The following is a 14,270-nucleotide window of genomic DNA, read 5'->3' as shown; positions in this document are numbered from 1 at the left end:
CTTTTGTAGATCCATAAAGTAAAACAAATACAATTTATCTAATTATTCTAAATGAAAACGTTACTTGACAAATTTCATTTTTTTCAAATTTACTTTGAGAAAAGTCCAAATCAATGTAAATTAAGCATAAATTAACAGCAAATCATAGTTTGGCACAAGCAATAAATTTTACATGGAACAGCAGATTTAATGGGAACTTATCTCATTGAGTTTTCAGGTAGTTCACTTCATCAGTGTGGTCAATGTATTCAGCCATAATGCTCTTTGAAGTCTGAGTCTTCCTAGGATTCCAGTTTTTTGTTTCTATCAAGGAACTAGATGGTTCTCCACAAGTAGCAGCATCTGCCAAAATAGGATTCCATCCAGTGGTGCACTACTTTTCAGAAGCTCTGAACTTTAGTTCTGGATTTTCTGGATTTTCTATGGCTCTCCTATAATTTGGCTTTCATCCTGTGACCCTAGTAAGGCCTTTGTGTTCCACACTGAGCAGAGGTTGGTTCTATATTTGTGTTTGTTTCTGCCCAAGCATCAAGCCTGGATCTTATGTAGTTTGTGTTTGAGATATCCTGAGAGTGAATGTACGGACTGGCAGTGAGTGGACATAATCAAAACTGGCATGGGCTGCCTAGCTGCCATCCCCTTTATAACCTCCCTCTTCCCCACCAAATTAAGCTTGTATAGTACAGCAACACTTCTCCACTAGCATTCCGTAGGCCTATCTTTCTTATTCATGGTTCCACATATGCATAATCACATTTCCGTCAAAGTCATATAGTTTTCATTCCACAATACATGAAATTCCAGATCATCATCCGTTTTTAAAAAATATATCCATTGTGTTGTCATACCTAATCCAAGTGATCATCTCCAGCCATATCTTCTTATTTTGTCCCCTGCCCATCTTCTCCCAATTGTATAGCACCATGGGATCTTTGAAGAATGCTATAAGATGTTATCGAAGATTCTGCATTTTTTCATTAATTTAGCTCCACAAGTTATAAGCTAATGCTATAAAATGTATCAAGTAAAAAGCCTTGAAATGGAATCTTCCATTGCATCTACAGGTTAATGTAATGGTCTAAGTTATTCACAAACAAACATCAACTCAAACATCTAACAATTACATTCTTTCAAATAAATTCCTATATAGATCATGGGAATATCATTATGTTACATACTGCAGAGTGGATCATTTATTTAAATTCTGAGACTGTGGTTTACTGAAAAGTAAATAATCCCTTCTATCAAATAATCACAGAATCCCTACAGTGTGGAAGCAGGCCATTCAGCCCGTTGAGTCCACACCAACCCTCCAAAGAGCATCCCACACTGACACCCCCCCACACCCCCCAACCCTTTCCCTGTAACCCTGCATTTACCATGTCTAATTCACCTAGCCTGCACACCCCTGGACACTAGGGGTCAATTAACATGGCTAATCCACCTCTACTGCACATCTTTGGACTGTAGAAGGAAACCCACACTGACACGGGGAGAATGTGCAAACTCCACACAGACTGTCACCAGAGAGTAGAATCAAAACTAATAACTGAGCTATTGTGCCACCTTTATAGAATCCTTACAGTGCTGAGAGAGGCCATTCAGCCCATTAAGTTTGCCCTGGCCTCCTGAAGAGCATCCCATCCAGATCCATCCTCCTCAACCTAACCACGGCCTTTCGATCTTTCAAGGATTTGGTTCAAACTTTCACAGGAGCAGATTAATTCACTTATAAAAGCTCAGAAAAGTGCAGAACTCGGTACTAAATATTCCTGGACAAAAGAATTCAGAAAAGACAGACAAAGAGAGAAAGCAGCATTTATTAAGGAGAATATTAAAGAGTAGTCTGATGTGCATTATAGTTCTCTGTATGGTCGCTCACAAAACATAGAAGGATAGGAGTGTTCGGAATAGATGGAAGTCCCTTGCATAATTAGTATCGTTTAAAGTGAGCAACTAAAGACCTAATCGAAAGGGAAGTAATGGCAACAGAGCTCACACCCATGATATGCTCCTCCTGCACTACATAGGAACTCATTGGCACTGCCATTGTCCTCAGTGACCATGTGTGTAGGAAGTGTGTCCAGCTGCAGAACTGGATAACCCCATTTTGAAGCTAGTGTGATGGCTGGACTCACAGTGGAGGATCTGCATTGGTGAGCTTATCATGGACAGAGCATTTAGAGAGATGGTCACACTGTAGCTAAAGTCTGAACAGGCAGAAAGGGCATGGGTGACCACCAGGCAGAGTTAAGGAAGGCAGGTAGTGCAGGAGACCCCTATGACCGACCCCTCTCTAATAGATGTACCATTTTGGAAACTGCTAGGGGTGTGTGTTTGTGGGGTGGGGGCGAGGAATAACCATGGGAACCTGTTGCTCAAAAGGGGAGGAAGAAGAATGGTAAGCTACAGTGAAAGGGGATTCAGTAGAACGGGACTGGACAAGTATTCCTTGTATACCAGTCACGAAAGTAAACAGGCGGGGAAGCAAATAATTAGGAAGACAAATGATATATTGGCCTTTGTTTCAAGAGGATTTGAGTTCAGAAGTCAGATTATCTTATTGCAATTACGTGATGTCTTGGCAAAACTGTAGCTGAAGAATTGTGTACAATTTTGGTCCCTATACCAAAATGTTCACTAGGCTGATACCAGGAATGGCAAATCTGTTGTATCAGAAGAGATTAGTTTGGCTGGGTGTACATTCACCAGAGTTGAGAAGAATAAGAGGAAATCTAATTGAATTCTAATATGGTTGGACAAACAAGATGCAGGGAGCATTTTTCCCCGGTTGGGGAGTCTAGAACCGGGGTCCCAGGCTCAGGATATTGGATAGGCAATTTATGACTGAGAGGGTGGTCATCTTGTGGAATTCACTCCCACAGAAGGCTGTGGAGGCCATGACACTGAATATATTCAAGAAAGAGATTGCTAAGTTTTTAGATCATAAAGACAGCAAGTGTCATAGAGAAAAGTGGGAATATGGTGCTGAGACAATCAATTTTGAACATACTGAATTGTGGGACAGACTCAAAGTGCAGAAAGCCTACTCCTATCTTCTATGTTTCTATATGCTATAGCCAGTGTAGTTCTTGCTGAGACAGATGTCTTGAAGTTTATAAACAATACTAATTATTTACTAAATAAAAACTGAAAAAAAATCTGTGGATGCTGTAAATCAGAAACAAAAACAGAAATTGCTGAAAAAGCTCAGCAGTTCTGGCAGCATCTGTGAGAGAAATCAGAGTTAACATTTTGGGTTGATTGACCCTTCCTCAGAACTAATTATTTCCACATCTGTAGTATCAAAGACTATATGCATAGTCTTGGTTCTATGGTTCCCGTATATAGAGGAACCTCGATTATCCGAATACCAATTATCCGAAAAACGGATTATCCGAAGGAGATCTCGAGGTCCCGATAGAAACATTACATCAAAGACGTGTTGCCAACAGTGACGTGTCTTTGGTTTACAGTGATTAAACAGGCACCGTCTCCAAATGACTGACCTCCCGTCCTCTCTCTCTCGCCACACTTTCCCTGGAGTTCTACATAGGGGTGTACCCTAACTTTCTCCACTCCCCCGCTTCCCAGGAATAATCTCTGCAACATTGTCCAGTGCAGGGCAAACATGGAACGTGTCAAAAATTTGCAGTAAAAAGTTGTGTGTGTGGCTGTGTCTGTGTGTGTGCTATTTGGAGACTTACCCCACAAAGTCTTGTTGTTGGTGTGCAGTCCAGATGCCCTAGAGAGGGGCCGGGGGTGTGTGGGGTGGGGATGGACAGGGGGGGAGTGGGATGGTATTGGATGGCTGGGGGGGAGAGAGTGGGGCGCTGTTGGGGGTGGGGTCTCGCATGCTGTGCTGCTGCTGTTGCTAGCCTCCTGAACAAGGAGCAGACTTTAAAGCTCCGAGCTGCAGAGGAAAGGCATTTAATCGATTTTCCAAATAATCAATTATCTGAACAAAATAGTGCCCACCCATCACATTCAGATAATCGAGTTCCCACTGTATAACACACACATAAAAATAGTGCCCACCCATCACATTCAGGTGCCCGAGTTCCCACTGTATAACACACACATAACTAACTAACTGAATGCACTAAAGCTGTTCCATTACTCACAGACTGAGCAACTGAAACAAAGGTTTCAGTTTATTCTAATCTTTATACTAATATCGCATGTCATGATAGCATGTAACCATCTTAAAAGTACAGGTCTATCTGGTCTGGAATCTGTGCCGTGACACATCAGAGTTGAGGACAAAATCTACCTGATTAGAGCTAAGAAACATAGAGTCATAGAGATGTACAGCATGGAAACAGGCCTTTGGTCCAACCTGTCCATGCCGACCAGATATCCCAATTCAATCTATTCCCACCTGCCACCACCCGCCCATATCCCTTCAAACCCTTCCTATTCATATACCTATCCAAATGCCTTTTAGTGTTGTAATTGTACCAGCCTCCACCACTTCTTCTGGCAGCTCATTCCACACCCATACCACCCTCTGTGTGAAAATGTTGCCCCTTTTATATCTTTCCCCTCTCATCCTAAACCTATGTCCTCTAGTTCTGGACTCCCTGACCCCAGGGAAAAGACTTTGCCTATTTATTCTATCCCTGCCCCTCATAATTTTGTAAACTTCTATAAGGTCACCCCTCAGCCTCTGATGCTTCAGGGAAAACAGCCCCAGCCTGTTCAGCCTCTCCTTATAGCTCAAATCCTCCCACCCTGGCAACATCCTTGTAAATCTTTTCTGAAGCCTTTCAAATTTCCCAACATCTTTCCGATATGAAGGAGACCAGACTTGCATGCAATATTCCAACAGTGGCCTAACCAATGTCCTGTACAGCTGGAACATTACCTCCCAACTCCTGTACTCAGTACTCTGACCAATAAAAGAAAGCTTGCCAAACACCTTCTTCTCTATCCTATCTATCTGCAACTCCACTTTCAAGGAGCTATGAACCTTCACTCCAAGGTCTCTTTGTTCAGCAATGCTCCCTAGGAACTTACCATTAATTGTATAAGTCCTGCTAAGATTTGCTTTCCCAAAATGCAGCACCTTGCAAGAGGTCTTTGTCCACATTGGAACCAATGACATAGCAAGGGAAAAGGGTGAGATTCTGAAGGGAGATTAGAGCGTTAGGCAGGAATTGAAAAAGAAGGTCCTCGAGAGTAGTAATATCTGGGTTACTCCCAGTGCTACGAGCTAGTGAGGGCAGAAATAGGAGGATAGAGCAGATGAATGCATGGCTGAGGAGCTGGTGTATGGGAGAAGGATTCACATTTTTGGATCATTGGAATCTCTTTTGGGGTAGAAGTGACCTGTACAAGAAGGATGGATTGCACCTAAATTGGAAGGGGACTAATATACTGGCAGGGAAATTTGCTAGAGCTGCTTGGGAGGATTTAAACTAGTAAGGTGGGATGGTAGGACCTAGGGACTTAGTGAGGAAAGAGATTGATCTGAGATGGGTACAGTTGAGAACAGAAGCGAGTCAAACAGTCAGGGCAGGCAGGGACAAGGTAGGACTAATAAATTAAACTGCATTTATTTCAATGAAAGGGTCCTAACAGGGAAGCAGATGAACTCAGGGCATAGTGAGGAACATGGGACTGGGGGTATCATAGCAATTACAGAAATATGGCTCAGAGCTAGGCAGGATTGACAGCTTAATGTTCCAGGATACAAATGCTACAGGGAGGATAGAAAGGGAGGCAAGAGAGGAGGGGGAGTGGCATTTTTGATAAGGGATAATATTGCAGCTGTGCTGAGGGAGGATATTTCTGGAAATACATCCAGGGAAGTTACTTGGGTGGAACTGAGAAATAAGAAAAGGATGATCACCTTAGTGGGATTGTATTATAGACCCCCTAATAGTCAGAGGGAAATAGAGAAAACAATTGAGGATTCAACAAAACATTGTGTGTATTCTATAGATTACAACTAGTGGAAAAACAAATCTGCAAGGAAATTACAGTGAAGTGCAAAAACTATACAGTACTTAGAGTATTTTATGTAAAGTTGGACTTTAACAATAAATATGCAAAAGGAAAAGAAAGGCAAGAGTTTCTGAAGAGTATTTTTGAAAAAATGTCTAAGTATCGTTTTGTCATAGAGAGAGGGATCATTGCGACAACTTGTTCTAGCAAGTGAATCAAGTTAAAAGTGGAATGTTTGGGGAAAATATTGTTTTTGGTATAAAAGAACGTTTAAGTTAACTATGTGAAAGACAAGGAGCAATCTAGACCAAAGATATTTAATTGGAAAGGTGTCAATTTCAGTGCTTTGAGAACAGATCTGATGCAAGTCTAAAAATCTCAAACATTAGCAGACAGAAACTGTGAAGGAGTGCAGGGCTGACTTTAAAAAGAAGATGGTTTCAGTACAAACAAAATGTATTCCTGTAAGAATGGAAATAGATTAAATAGAAACAGAACTCATTATTTTTTATGGAATGTGGGTGTCACTGGAAAGATCCCAGCATTTGTTGCCCATCCCCAGTTATCCTTGAACTGAGTGTCTTACTAAAACTATTTCAGAGGATTATTAGGAATCAACACATTGCTACGTGATTGAAGTCACATGTAGGACAAACCAAGTAAGGATGGTAGATTTTCTTGTCTAAAGGACAGTAGTGAATTAGATGGGTTTCTACAATATCAACAATAGTCTTATGGTTACCATTACTGAGACGCATAATGGTAATCTCACTGGATGAAAAATCCAAAACACCAGGCTAATATTCAGAGGGAATGGGTTTGAATGCTCCCACAGCAGATAGTAATATTTGAATTCAATAAAAATCTAGAATTAAATGTCACTGTAATGTTAAAAAATGCAGTCATGTCGATAGCTGTAAAACAAAACATTTATTTATTTTTCCAGATCTCCTCAGTTTTGCCAACATTCTGTTTTTATTCTACATCATTACAGGAGTTCCTTAGGTTAATATCCTAAGTTCAAACATCTTCAGCTTCTTTAGCAATGACCTTCCCTCCATCATTAGTTCAAGAGGTGGGGATGTTTGCCGATGATTGTCCAACGTTCAACACCATTCACAACTCCTAAGATACATGAGCAATCTGTGACCATGTGGACAACATCAAAGGTTGGGCTGACAAGTGGCAAGTAACATTAATGATACACAATTGCGTGACTATGACCATTTCTAGTAACAGAAAATCTATTTGTCAACCCTTGGCATTCAATAGCTTACTGATTCTGCCACTATCAACATTCTAGGAGTTGCCAGTGACCTGAAATAATCTGGTCCAGCCATATAAATACACTGACTTCTAAACTGTACACACCACCAATCTATAACTGTAACTGTAATTGAAGACATGAATAAATAATATGTTTATTGGCTTATGGCTGATTCTGGCTAAGAAAGCATAAACCCATTGTACATAAATATTATTTTGGCCCATTGGGGTGGGAGATGTAAACCTTTCTATTCCCAGAATTATCATACAACATGAAAGTTTAAAAAGTATGCAGAACGCCCCAATTTACCTATCTTTCTGACCCAGGTTAACAGAAAGCATGGGCCAAATTTCTGTATTGAGCAAGAATCGCTAATTATTACAAATAAATAGAATCTAGTTACAGATAGACAATTTTTATGCAGCAACATAGAATTCTTCTAGTTAAAACTCTAACCCACTTATAAAAGCATTTATTTTCATATGCACATACAGACAGATACAAAAGGCAGAGGGAAAGACTGGCAAGGCAATTCAGCAGTCCCTGTCCACAAGGTTTGTTGAGATGATCCTTTTATCGATAAGAAGGCTGCTTCTCAATTTTTCTACTCCAAGTACTTCCACTTATTTGATGGATGAACTGATTTTACATTTAAAGGTCTCTGATTTAATAACTAAAATCACAGCTTACAGCAACAGAGGAGGGAAAATAAACTGGCTAACTTCAGGTGTGAAGTGCTTTTTATTACAGAGCAAAAATAATTCCTTCCTTTCCAAAGGTCCCAAACATTTCTACCCTGAAGTTATTCAGCTCCCTGGGACTCAGTCACATAGTTGTTGGAAGTCTTTGTCACTGATACCTGTTGCGGAAGCAATTCATCTGATAATAAGTTTCAGGAGACAGCAGAGTTCAGGATCATGGTAGTTTATTTGAGCAATTATTGATAGCTTGGAAGTAGAAATACTCAAGACATACCAATGCAGAGCTATGTCAAATGCCATCTGTTTTCATTACAAACAAAATCTAATTTTATACTTTTTCTTGTACCTCTGATACATTCCCTCCCCCGTATACTATTGCATCATAATGTTGGTTGTCCAACCATGATTTGATTTTTAGTACATCATTCTATATTAACAATTAGTTTGTTGCTGTGTTTTGATGGGCTATTTTAATGCCTGAGAAGTCTAACTTTGAATTGTTACCAGCAACCCTTATATCTTAATTCCCAGGGACTTCTAAAGTTTCCATGACAGGGAGTACAGTATAATTCAATATGCACTCCAATCCTTCCAGTTGCTCTCCTTGTAAGAGATAAGTAACTCCCCTTCTGTTTTGTCTGAAATTAGGTTTTAAATCTTCTAATGCTTTTGGTGATTTATATGTATATATCTCATCTCTTACTACTTTGGAATCTATATCTATCATTATCTTGAAGAATCTTAACTAAAACATACTGGTAATGTTATAACTGATTGATTAAAAGTACTTAAGAAAAGCAACTAATTAATATGAAATGTTCTTTATTAGGATATCAGTTATCAGTTTCAGCTGCACATCCAGCCTTAAATAAGAACATAAGAACGAGGATCAGGAGTAGGCCCTCCGGCCCTTCGAGCCTGCTCTGCCACTCAACAAGATCATGGCTAATCTTTTCAATGGATTCAGCTCCACTTATCTGCATTTTCATCATTTCCCATAATTCCTTTATTTTTCAAAAAAGTATCTACCTTAGCTTTAAAAGCGATTACTGAAATAGCGTCAATTACTTCCCTGGGCAGGGAATTCCATAGATTAACAACCCTCTGGGTGAAGAAGTTCCTTCTCAGTTCAGTTCTAAACCTACTTCCTCTAATCTTGAGGCCATGCCCTCTTGTCCTAGTCTCACCGACCAGTGGAAACATCCTACCTATTTCCAATTTATCAATTCTCATCAGAATTTTATATGTTTCAATAAGATCCCCCCTTATTCTTCTGAATTCCAATGAATATAATCCCAATTTACTCAACCTCTCCTCATAAGCCAACCCCCTCAACACTTAATTTTATTTAAGTGGACAGCTATTGTTCTATTTGCTGAGACTACATTAGGCAAGACTTTACCCAACCCTCTAACTTCTGTCAGACATGTCCTGCAAAGCTTGTCGGGGCTTACATTTTATGTTGTTCTCCCAAGGGCAGACCTAATGCCTGGCACAAGCCCACAGACCAAACAGTTACTTGTGGCCAGGCAAATCTCGACTTGTACACAGCTTATTGGTTCCAGTTTATCTGTAACCTGGCTTTTTCCACTGCTTGAACCAACAGCTGTGTGAACAGCACTTACAACAAGTTTCAGGTAACCTGCTTTTAGAAAGCAAGTGCAGTAATACTTCAACTATGCTTGGCTTTTAAAACAGTCATTTTCCCATTTCAGTTTATGATCAAAAATACAGAAATATACATATCAGTGGTTTTTACAATACCAATTGTATACAAATATATTTAAACATACATAAATATGAACATAATGCAAATGTACATTGAAATTTCCTCACATGGGAGAATTAGTTGTCACTTGTATTTCATTCCTAGAAATTTTATTCTGTGATAAAATAAAAACTGCAATAATGAACATGCTACACTGATGTTTCATTTAGAGTTTAATATTGTAACCATGAAAGGAGTAGAGAGTAAAGGTAGGAATGCAAGAGGAGATGTGAAAGCTAGGAGTTGAGGGGGTTGCTGGCAGGGGTGCAGGAACTGTGAAGTTTTGGAGACTGGGTTAGATCTGTGAGGATGGGGAGTTGGGGTGTTACGGAATATGTGAAGGTGGGGTATTGTGAGTGGGCGGGTGTCCAGGATCTGTGAAAGTGGGCTGTTGGTCTTGGATGAGCAGAGCTTTGAGAATGGGACAGAGGAGGTGAGACCTATAAGAGTGGGTGTTGTCAGGAAGAAGGATCGGTGATAGTGAGCAATTGGAGGGTGGGATAGGAGGTGTGAGGGCAGACAGAAGGAGTTGTCCAAAAATTAAAAAAAAGACAAATGAGATGATGAACATGGAGCTCAAATGGATTTTATATATCATTGCGCATTATCGTAAGATGAGACAATCTGGGGATTAATGCAGGAGGAATCCCAGTCTGTGCTGAAAACTGAGGAAAATTACTGTTGCCAGTTTGAAGAACTGGATTTCTAACAACACAAATAGAATTTGTCTGGTATCACACTGAATACATACTGATCCATATGGATATTTCCTTCCGGATGGTAGGAGGTCACTATCTGAGCCGGATAATTTTGGAATACCCAATTTTATGGAAGTAAAGCCTTAGGTAATCATGCTCAGTCATGTGTTTTTATTGAGCTGTTAGTTTAACATCAGTTCCCCAGCAAACAATTTTTCTATTTCTGCTTTGACTTGGAAATTCTGTCTGAAATGTAAAGCAATGGCCAGTAGGTGGCAATGCAGGATCTCATATAATTGAACATCTATGTTGTGGTCCCAGGAACATTGAAATAGAGGTTTCAGATTATTAAGAAAAGGTCGTTGTACATTCAATTCCTCTTAGCACTATAGAAATTAGGTGCTCTGGCCCATCAGCAGATCTGGAATAATGTTCAATCACTTTATGACCAGGTTATCCCCAGGTGCAGGATGGCTTGCCCGCAGTAGAACAAAGTAGCAGGTCAGGCAGCATCCAAGGAGCAGTAGAATCGACGTTTCGGGCATGAGCCCTTCTTCAGGAAGCAGAACAAAGTATGTTCTGCTTCCTGAACATTATTCCAGAACATTATTCCAGAGCTGCTGATGGGCCAGAGCATCTAATTTTTATAGTGCTGCATTCCTGAAGAAGGGCTCATGTCCGAAACATTGATTCTACTGCTCCTTGGATGCTGCCTGACCTGCTGCGCTTTTCCAGCAACACATTTTCAGCTCTGATCTCCAGCATCTGCAGTCCTCACTTTCTCCTGTTATGGCAGATAAGGCAGTCAGAAAACGTAGGCATCCTAAGCACATGATCGGCCTAGTGGAGTTGGTTTTGAATTATTGTAGCGTCGATGTAGCCTTGCTATACTGTTCATAAGTGATGGTGGAAAGTTAATGAAGTAGCTGGAGGAGGATTGTTCAAAAGTATCCCAGTTGCCATGGTGAAGCCCAGTACATCAACGCAAAACATAATGCTGAAGGGCCCACAAGTGTCATAGGTTCTTCAGCTTGGCCTCCTCCAGAGGTTCCCAGCATCACAGTTGCCTGTCCTCAGCCAATTTGATTCACTCTGTGCATTATCAAGAAATAGTTGAAGTCACTGGGGACTGCAAAGACTAAGGGCCCTGACAACATTCCAGCAGCATTACAGAAGATTTGTGCTCCAGAACTTACCACTCCCCCAGCCAAGCTGTTCCAGTGTAGTTACAACACTGGCATTTATCGGATAATATGCAAAATTGCCCAGGTGTGTCCTGTACATAAAAAGCAGGACACATCCAATCTAGCCAATTACTGTTCCAGGGTTACCTCAGATTACAACAGGATCTGGACCAGATGGGCCAATGGGCTGAAAAGTGGCAGATGGAGTTTAATTCTGATAAATGCGAGGTGCAAATCTTAGCAGGACTTATACACTTAATGCTAAGGTCCTAGGGAGTGTTGCTGAACAAAGAGACCTTGGAATGCAGGTTCATAGCTTCTTGAAAGTGGAGTCGCAGGTGGATAGGATAGTGAAGAAGGCGCTTGGTATGCTTTCCTTTATTGTCCAGAACTAGAGGGCATAGGTTTAGGGTGAGAGGGGAAAGATATAAAAGAGACCTGGGGGCAACATTTTCACACAGAGGGTGGTACGTGTATGGAATGAGCTGCTAGAAGATGTGGTGGAGGCTGGTACAATTGCAACATTTAAGAGGGATTTGGATAGTTTATGAATAGGAAGGGTTTGGAGGGATATGGGCCAGGTGCTGGCAGGTGGGACTAGAGTGGGTTGGGATATCTAGTTGGCAAGGACAGGTTGGACTGAAGGATCTGTTTCCATACTATCCATCTCTATGACTCTATGATTCTAAGGGATTTGGATAGTTTATGAATAGGAAGGGTTTGGAGGGATATGGGCCAGGTGCTGGCAGGTGGGACTAGAGTGGGTTGGGATATCTGTTTGGCAAGGACAGGTTGGACTGAAGGATCTGCTTCCATACTATCCATCTCTATGACTCTATGATTCTATGTGATAGATCTAAATCATACAATAGAAACGGTTGTCGACAGTTAAGAGGGTCATCCTCAACAACCTGCTCAATTTGGGTTCCACTGGGGCCACTCATATCCTGACCTAATTACAGCATTGGGATGAAACAGCTAAATCCTGAGAGTGACTGCCTTTGATATTATTTAACCGAATGTGGCATCAAGCAGCTCCGCTGGTTGGTGTCATACCTGGCACAAAGAGAGATAGTTATCGTTGTTGGAGGTCAATCATCTCAGCTCCAGGACATCTCAGCAGGAGTTCCTAATGAGTGTGTCATCGGCCCGATCATCTTTAACTACCTTCTTTCATCATAAGGTCAGAAGTGGGATGTTCACTGATGATCATATAGCGTTCAGCATCATTCACAACTTATTCCCATTTATCTCCACCCTGGAGGCTCTCTGCCTCCATTCCTGATGAAAGGCTTTTGCCTGAAACATTAATTTCTTGCTCCTTGGATGCTGCCTGACCTGCTGTGCTTTTCCAGCACCACTCTAATCTCGACTCTGGTCTCCAGCATCTGCAGTCCTCACTTTTGCCTACCATTCAGAAAAGTAATCCCTGTCCAATTGCAGAAAGACAGGGACAATATCAAGGCCTGGGTTGACAAGGGGCAAGTAACATTCATGCCACACAAGTGCTGGCAATGACCATCTCAACAAGCAGTAAACGTCACTCCTTGATGTTCAATTCTATTACTATCACTGAATACAACACCACTAACAACCTGGGGGTGACCAATGAGTGGAAACTGACTTGGATCAGGCCTGTACATACAGTGGCTACAAGAGCAGCTCAGAGACTAGGAGTTCTGCTGTGAGTAACTCACCTCCTGCCTCTCTAAAGTTTATCCACCATCCACAAGGCACAAGTGTGAGTGTGACAGATTCTGTTTGTCTGAATGAGTCAGCTCCACTAACTCTCAAAATGCTCGATATTTTTCAGGATAAGGCAATCTGTTTGATTGGCATCCCATCTACCACCTTTAACATTCACAGTCATTTCACCACTAATGCATAGTGGTGGCAAGGAACACCACCTACAAGATGCGCTACAGTAATACGCCAAAACTCTTTTGACAGAACCTTCCAATCTACTATCTAGAAGGACAAGAATAGAGGATGCATTTAACACAATCACCAGCTAGCTCCTCTCCACACCACTAACATGGAACAATGGCTGGATTCTTTTGTAGATGAAATGTTGGTGAATGAGTGTCATGGTATTTTGTTCACTATGTCCCAGAATAAATTTTCTTACACAATCTTCAGCTTCTCACCTCACTAAGTATGCAGTCAAGCTGGTGAGTGCAAAGCTCAGGGAATTACACAGCCAGGAAAGCTGAGGCTTTCCAACTTACACGCCTTTGGTTCCATAGTTAAAGCCCAGCTACACACTGCCCAGGAACTGCCTCTGGAACCTGACCCTGATGTTATCACAAAAGCAAGGAAGGTTCATTCTCTATTTTCGGGACAACAATCTGGTCGATGGAGTAATACTGATGGAAAGGAGGTCAGTCCTATTTTGCAGCTGAATGTCTTAGGAGATTACACCTAACAGACCCTGCCAGCTTGCAGCCAAATTACAACTGGGGTCATTGCTGTGTCCTGAGTTAGAAGGGCCAGTCAGCAGCGCAGAAATCAGGTCAATGATCTTCTGCACTCACTGCCAAATAAGTGAAAATTGAAACCAGATGGGTAGCATTATCTTATCAGTGAAGATATGTTTTTTCAATTGGCCTAACAGCAGCCTCAAAATCCAAAATTTTAATTCCACAATCAAACAAAAGGTTGATAACTTACTTCACCCACTTAGCATGGAGAAGTACCTGAAGT

Source organism: Chiloscyllium plagiosum, chromosome 9 (assembly GCF_004010195.1).
Source record: "Chiloscyllium plagiosum isolate BGI_BamShark_2017 chromosome 9, ASM401019v2, whole genome shotgun sequence".
NCBI lineage: Eukaryota > Metazoa > Chordata > Chondrichthyes > Orectolobiformes > Hemiscylliidae > Chiloscyllium > Chiloscyllium plagiosum.
The sequence above is the reverse complement of the archived record's forward strand: the minus strand, read 5'-3'. Positions refer to the sequence as shown.